The sequence below is a fragment of the Dendronephthya gigantea genome, unplaced genomic scaffold (assembly GCF_004324835.1).
Source record: "Dendronephthya gigantea isolate DGI-Jeju-01 unplaced genomic scaffold, DenGig_1.0 000014F, whole genome shotgun sequence".
In the NCBI taxonomy this organism is placed as follows: Eukaryota; Metazoa; Cnidaria; class Anthozoa; order Malacalcyonacea; family Nephtheidae; genus Dendronephthya; species Dendronephthya gigantea.
Window position 1 is genome coordinate 96,471 of NW_021163024.1, and position 8,382 is coordinate 104,852.

The window sequence follows — 8,382 nt, forward strand, 5'->3', positions numbered from 1 at the left end:
ATTGGTGAAACACGCTGGATTAATATGCGAGGAGATCCGGATTATTTGTGAATAGTGACTGTGATCGCGAGGAAGAAGTAATTGTGTCATGGCCATGTGGAATTTCTAAAGTTGATAAGAAAATAATCAAAGGTTCCATTCAACTATCTACAATTTCAACAACAACATGTGTACAGCTAAAGTATTATAATTCAGTGGTGAGTGTGTTTGTATATAGTATATGTTTATATTTAAAATATTGACTATTTTTTCAGATCAGACTTAATTTGTATGGCTGCTGGACACTTTTTCAAAACTTTGTCTAGCTGTCACATGCCTACTAGTATTAATTAAATATGAAATGCCCTCTATATATAACCATGCACTGAGTAATTTAAAAGATTACTTTATTCACTCCATCAAGGCTTCAAGATCACCTTTACAAGTGCAAGATTCTTGTGACTGATGCTGAATCAGAAATCCTCAAATTCTGATGCTGAATCAGAAATGGCAAGTATTATTGTATTTATGCTGTCAAAACTCAACAACTGCAAATCCTACTTCTGGTGAATCATATAGATAATATAATATACCTTTTATTTATATCATTATAAATAGGGCCATTACAACTATTTCTGTCAATGCTTTTGCAGTACATTTATAAATTCTATAGCTATATCATGGCATCATGCTAAGAATGAATAAGGTGTCAAATGTTTAAATTTCATATTTACTGTTAAAATTTACAGATTTTCTTATATCCAAACATATTAACCAAAGGTCAAAATTTGGTTTATGCAATTATGGGCATGTCGAGGATGCAAGAACAACTTTGCTCTCATTCCATCCCTGGGAAACTTTCAAATGTCTTTAAAGAAAAGGATGCAAAACCCCAACTCGACCCAGAGAAAGTTAAGAGTATATGTGGTAAGTAGTAATTGTTAGTAACTATTTGTGGAAGTTAATATATCTTATATACATATCTTGGTTTAGCTAATTGTTGACTTTTACTTTTTCTGTGTGTAGAGCATCATTTCGATGCACATGTTTAAGATGCCCAAACATTGATTCAAAGAAGCCATCAATGCTGGCTGCTCTGGAGAAGAACAAGAACAAAGATGTCCAACACATTATTGGTCTATTAGAGATTGTCACGAACTAGAAAAAGGTATCTACAGATATATATATATATAATATACAATGTTGAACTATGCAAATCACATTTATTATGTTGCCTGCTGAATCTTGTAATCAAACTTATTTAATAGAAATTGAAAACCATTGCATCTACACTGCCCCGCTGCATCAGTTGAGGCAGAGAAAGATCTGGACAATTATTTTGGGAAATTGTCCCTGTAAATATTAAACTATAGTTCAAGAGTTACTCCATAAGAACTAAAAATGTGCTCAAGTGGCTGCTTGTCAAGTGTAGGGTCTTGCTCTTTTGTGTCCCAGGATTTTTCCCATATTTAAATGTTTTATTTCCAAGCTTAGGAATATAAAGTTTTATAATTTTTAAATTTTATTTTAGGATGACAGTGGTGTTGAAATTTAGACCATTGTAAAAAAAGAACATTCCCGAAGTTGCTATTAACTGGATCTCTTGGTGACATCCATTCACTAGACCTTTTGGCTGAAGGCATGGTAGCAATAAAGTTTAAGCAGTTTTCCATCTTAAATGCTGTTGTGTGTTTGCTGACTGCATTGTATGTATCCAACGCAGAGAACCCTAAAGATGGAGGTGGGTAGACAAAGAATGTGTTCCTTCTTCTGGACCAGATATTACTACAAACAGACGGAAAAACGAACATTCCAATTGGAGTTAAAAAAACTTTTTACCGCAGCTTTGAGAACCTGGAAATGACTTAAGTATAGATAGATGAATCCTAGTAAGATAAGTGTTTGAATGTAGTAATTTGTATATATGTATGCAAATAACCATTAGGATAATTTATTTATTATATTAGATCTTCTATAATATATATGTGTGTTTTGACAAAATTTGATTTGAAGTGCTCTGAATTTCAGGATAATTTAACCAATCTTTAATTGGTTGAAATAATTGGTCAAAAAAACCATTGCACATTGGTTACATTAACCAAATTCAATATAGGTTACATCAACCTATTAAATATTGGTAGATTCAACCAATATTAATATTGGTAATTTTAACCAAAATGAATTTGGTAAAAAAATAACCTAATTTTAATTGGTTGTCCTGGTTGCATCCAGGAGAACCTTTTTTTTTTGTTGTTTCAACCATTCATTTTTTACAGTGTATGGACAACAGTTGCCATCGTAGCTTAAACCTCAAATTAAACAAGCATTCGCTAAAAAAGAGGTCCTGGAAAGATGTTAATGTTAATTTTAATCACAATGTTAAAATAAAGATAAACCACTTTTGTTTCTGGCACAAAATTTGGAGGTCAAATTAGTTTAATACAAACGAAGAAAAGCAAGTTGGATGAATCTCTCAAGTTGGGTGAGATTGCATCATTTGCTGTAACATTACAAGACTGCATGAAACATTTGAGAGAAACATTTGTACTTACTGCAGTTGCAACCTTCTGCGATGCTACGTATGAATTGATTTTGCTAAACTATGATTTTTATGTTAATTGACTTTGAAATCTCAAAATTCAGAAGTTAAGATGTGGCTTATGATAGCTTATGAAAGCTAAACAATAAAATATAGACTATAGCGGAACCATAATTAAACTGTATTTATATTGTAGCTAAAGCTTTGAAAGTTTTTTAAATCAATACCTATTGATGGATTAAAAAGTCTGGTGCATAATAATGCCTATATTTGATGATGAACTGCTATATGAAGTAGAGTTAAGAAAATGCAGGAATGCATGCTATTTTCGTATGTAAAATCCCTTTAAAAGTTGCTTTAAGTTGCCTAAAGTCACCTTAAGTTGCTTAAAGTCGCCTTAAGTTGCCTAAAGTCGCCTTAAGTCGACACTCATTTTTGCACAAATTTCCTTAAGTCGCCTAAAGTCGCCTTAAATTGCATTAAGTTGCACTAAGTATCAGCGACTTTAGGCAACTTTAGGACCCGGAGTAGGCCTTTGAATGTTTTCGAGCAAGCTTTGGACTTAAAGGAGTGAGTGGGAGTGTTGAATGTAGACACTCAACATTATAACATCTATAAAATCAACAGAAAAAGCATCTGAAAAGTCATTAAATTTAAACAATAATCAAGAAGAACGAATTCATGACAAAAATAAATCGAAAAAACTGAGTAATATGGTTACTTATCCCCAAAATTTGAATAACATGCATGGTTACCTAAATTGCGAAAAACTTTCTTAAAAATCTGACTTTTTAAGGATAATCCTTTTCTTAAATTGAACCTAATAATCAGGTCTTGTCGCAATTACGTCTCAATTCATGAAACACTCACCCTTCCATGGGGTCAATTGCTATAACCTCAGGCATGAGAGTATCAATCAGCAATCTTTTGTCTTTACCGTCCAAAGCTGCCACGTAAATGGACCTGCTCCCCCAGGAAGCCCAGAATAGACGACGTCCTATCCAATCATTTGTTAAACCACGTGTGTTAGCATCCTTCACAATGATTTCTTCATAAGTGCCGTCATAATTTGCCCGACGAATCTCTTTATCGTATTCCCCAAAATATATTTTCCTATTCTTCATGTCAATGTCCAGTGTACATATGTCACGTTTTCCATTTACGATTACTCTTCTATCGAGTGTTAATATATCAAGAACCATGATTGCAGTCCCGTTCACCAAGAACATATATTCCTCAGGATAAGGTCCTAGAAAAAAAGAATGGAATAGAATCTGGCATAGCACAGATTCTGTTGAAGTTAGCCCGTCTTCTATTGAAATTAGCCCATCTTCTATTCAAGTTAACCTGGCTTCTTTTGAAGTTAGCCCATCTTCTATTGAAGTTAGCCGGTCTTCTATTGAAGTTAGCCCATCTTGTGTTGAAGTTAGCCCATCTTCTATTAAAGTTAACCTGGCTTCTATTGAAGTTAGCCCATCTTCTATTGAAGTTAGCCCGACTCAGTCTATTAAAGTTAGCCCATCTTCTGTTGGCATAGCACAGATTCTGTTGAAGTTAGCCCGTCTTCTATTGAAATTAGCCCATCTTCTATTCAAGTTAACCTGGCTTCTTTTGAAGTTAGCCCATCTTCTATTGAAGTTAGCCGGTCTTCTATTGAAGTTAGCCCATCTTGTGTTGAAGTTAGCCCATCTTCTATTAAAGTTAACCTGGCTTCTATTGAAGTTAGCCGTCTTCTATTGAAGTTAGCCCATCTTCTATTGAAGTTAGCCCATCTTCTATCGAAGTTAGCACATCTTCTATTGAAGTTAGCCCGTCTTCTATTGAAGTTAGCCCATCTTCTATTGAAGTTATATAGCCCGGCCTCTATTGAAGTTAGCCCGACTTCTATTGAAGTTATAGCCCGTCTTCTATTGACATCTTATATTGTCTTTCATTAATATCATACACATATAATACCAAAATCATTAAATAGATTAGCTTACCGTCATAGAAGCATATCTCTGAGTGCATTCGCATTCTCTCCTGGAGATATACTTTTTCTTCCGTGCAAAAATTGGAATTATTCTCACGTCGACGTTCATTGAAATATCGCAGGGTTTCATTGCGAGATCGTTGACTTTCAATAAAATGGCGCTCAATTTCATCCAGGTTTCCCAGAGTTTCATTCACACATCTCTTTTCCCAGTTTTTCACGTCCTCTTTCAGTTGTTTTAATTGATTGTCACAAATGGGAATATCTTCATTGCAACTGTTCAGAATCCCACCAAAATATATCAAGAGTGTCAAGGCAAACAAAATTTTGGTTGTAACGAAAACCATTTCAGTATAATTTCTGTTTATTTCACTAGAAAATTAGACAGAGTATTTGAACAAAAATACAACAAGTGTCAAATTTTACGGTTGACAAAATTAATGACATACAGCTGCAATTCTGCGGAACTATTATACACGAAACTCCAGTGGCAGATGCCTTCTTTCAAAAACTCAATAACACCCCCTTCTCATGTCATGGATTGTTATTATTCGTATGCGACAGTTTTAAAGGGTCAACAGCGGTGCCTATTTAACTCATTCTGTATTTGCTGCATGGATGTCTTTCAGCGCGGTTCACAATACTTCATGCTTCTTGTGTTCTTAACGTCAGTTGCGGTGCGAGGACTTTTTCTGGCACACGTCATGTTACCAAAAGTGTAATAATAAGGCGTTTTATTATGCCTACTCTATCAAATATCTGCATGAATGTACACTTTCAAAGTGCATTAGATCGAAACGATCAAACTTCAACCCTTCTCATGCCAGGCGCTATTTTATATGCATAGCGTGTGCGACGGTTTGAACGGGAGAAGTTATATATATTAATTATAAAATTTCGTCTTAAAAGCGTCTTCGTTATAGTAGACCAAAACAAGCCAAATTTCTGCTACGAAAAGTTCCAAAACATCCTACTTTGTCAGGGTCAGCGTTTAGTTTCTTTTCGAGGAATAGAATTATTTTTCCTCAAAAACTACAGACCAAGTTTTATAGAACAGGTGTATTTTTGAGTTACTGATATATCGCCAACTTAATATTTCTTAAAGCCTACTTGGACACGTTTTTAAAAGTGATGGCGCAGAAATAGTATTAAACACGTTTTCATGACATTGCCTTGGTAACACACTTAAACTGCATGTACAAAGGAAAACTCAAACGTTTCAAGCGCGCGCCATGCAAGCATACTAAGTTGCTTTATATATGCAATGTTCATGTTTCTCTTGCACATCATCCCAGTGCCGCTTCAGATCGTTGAAACGACTCTCAACCAGCGTATGGGTATCTTTCACTTCAATTGAATCTGTTATCTTTTTAACGTCTCGGTTAAACACGCGTTTTGCGGATATACGCGCTAATTTCGCTTCTGCTGCGTCGAGAACCATAACTACAATATTACACCTTAATTTACTAATTAATTTATTACCCCTTAACACCTTAATTCGTTATCGCGGATACCTCGGAGTCATTCGGAAAAGTTCGGAAGCCAGTAACATTGTTTATCGAATATAACAAAATATTACAACAAACGCCAAACACACACTACATAAATTGGGTCTGACTACATCACGTGCGTTCTTTGAGAGCGCCCGCAGTAACTTTGTAATGCGGATAAATGCTATTAGCAATCTTTCCGGTCAGCAAACATTTATAGCAATTCCGGGAACTTTGTCCTTTTTAAAATATTGCGGGAAATATTCTCGAAATGAAAGGCCATTTTCTATGTTAATCGATGTAAAAAAATTTCAAGCAAATGATAAACAATCGATTTTAGTATTTCGAGCAATGTTTGATTATTAAATTCAGAAAGCATGACTATTGCCAATCAAGAGAATCGAGATTCAGTTGAAGATTGAAATACAATGATTAGCTAAGATACCTGATAGAATGGCATCCAAAACAAACATTTCGATTACGATGAAAAATTATGTTAAACGAGAGGCACGCTAAGCGTACATGTATCTGCGCAAGATGAAATGTAGTAATGGTTATGAAAAACTTGTTTTATCTTACTTGCTTCAATGTTGGGTTTTTTAATGAACTGTAACAGTATTGGTATTTAGGTAAAGTTTTAGCACTGCCGACAATAAGCAAAGCAAACAAATGATTTATAAAATACTTTCAGAGAATATATTCTTAATAACATTGATCAGCATGATTAAAGTATGTACATTTAAAAAATGTTTTATGATATATATTTTATAAAATTTAAAAAATTCTTTAGTACTATTGTACTAAAGAATGTACTGACTGGAACTGGTATTGACTAAATTTTCATATGCAATAGAAAAAGTGAATAACCGATATAAAATCCAGCAACTGTAACAAGAGTTCCTTGGTTTTTTATTTAATTGTCAATATATAAATTAAGATGTCAATGGGGATAGGAGGTAATTGTCCATTATTTATAATCAACATAATATGGATAAATCCTGACAGGAAAAATTGTTGATGGAATCCATATTTGCACACAACTTTATTTAATACTAATGTTGTTTATGGACACCTGTCAATGTCCACTCTTGAGCAACATGGATCAGCTATTCCAGAAATCCCCATTTGTAGTGAAGACGTTGCAAACCAAAGCCCACATACATCACCACAAAATGTTTAGAAGATTAAAAGTCAGATGTAATATTCAACTCCACTTCAATGCATAAATCATATATTGTGTGGTTTGATTACTGCAGCTGTATATAAGACTGCCATTTTACTTGAAAGCCAATACCAGCAGAAGGCATCAATAGCTTCTGTTTTGTACAGTAAATTGTATGCCACTGATTAGATCAATCTATATGAATTATGATAACTGTATATGCAAAGTTCTTTTCTTGTTTGTATACAAATAATACAATATTTCTTATATCTTGCCAGTCAGTTGTTGTACTTCCACGGTATAACATGAAAACCCATATTAGCAGAAGGCATCATAGTCAGAAATATGGCCTTACATTCATATCAGTGATTCATATTATGGAAGAAAAGATTGTATTTTGTGTTGGTTGTTTAAAATCGCTTATGTCCATGCTTTTAACATTCGCCATCTTGTTTTACACGCATTAATCGGAAGCTCTCGACAGCTTTCGGCATGCACTCGGACAAAGATTTGGAGCGCTCTGATTGGCTAAAGGTTACGGTTAACAGCTAACAACACGATAACATTATATCTGCGCTAGCGCAGATACAAAAATTAAAAATTTAACCCTGGGTTAAGCACGTTTAACCCTGGATTAGCGTTAACCTACTTTTGAACAACCGGCCCCAAATCTAGAGCTTTAAATAACCCAAATGCCCCTGTCAACCCTTAGTTCATAATACCGTTTTATATCAAGTACTCTCAGGTATTCAAATATATCCGCGTTACAAAGATACTGCGGGCGCTCTCAAAGAATGCCCGTGATGTAGTCAGACCAACATAAATCGATCAAGCATTTGTTTAGAAAGTAATTTTCTTCTCTCACAAGGATAGACAAGTTCATATTATACCGTTTCAGTCTGGTCGGAGACTCGGTCTCAAAAGTCCATCACTTGCGAGAAACATAAAACGTCGCTTTGTTAGCTAAGCTTTGCTTAAACCTTGAATTGTCAGTGTTCGAAATGTTTCGTCAATTTTTTAAAGAGACGCACAGCATCGTTCAACATTACATTTTATAAAGTTTCGAACCTAAATTCGAGTAAGCAAACGAAATATATATACAGGTGGATATGCTGCTAAACTCCTCACAAATATATACGCATGAAATACGGCGCAAATATATGACACTTAAGGCTGCTTTCCACTTGCACGTTTTTTATACGCACGTACACGTACGGAAAATTTTAGATGCTTTTAAATT

General features: G+C 34.5%; 1 pseudogene; it reads left to right on the forward strand.

The window, feature by feature from the left end:
* Positions 1-1,714: 1,714 nt before the first annotated feature.
* On the forward strand, positions 1,715-4,455 carry LOC114519696 (annotated as a pseudogene).
* Positions 4,456-8,382: the final 3,927 nt, after the last annotated feature.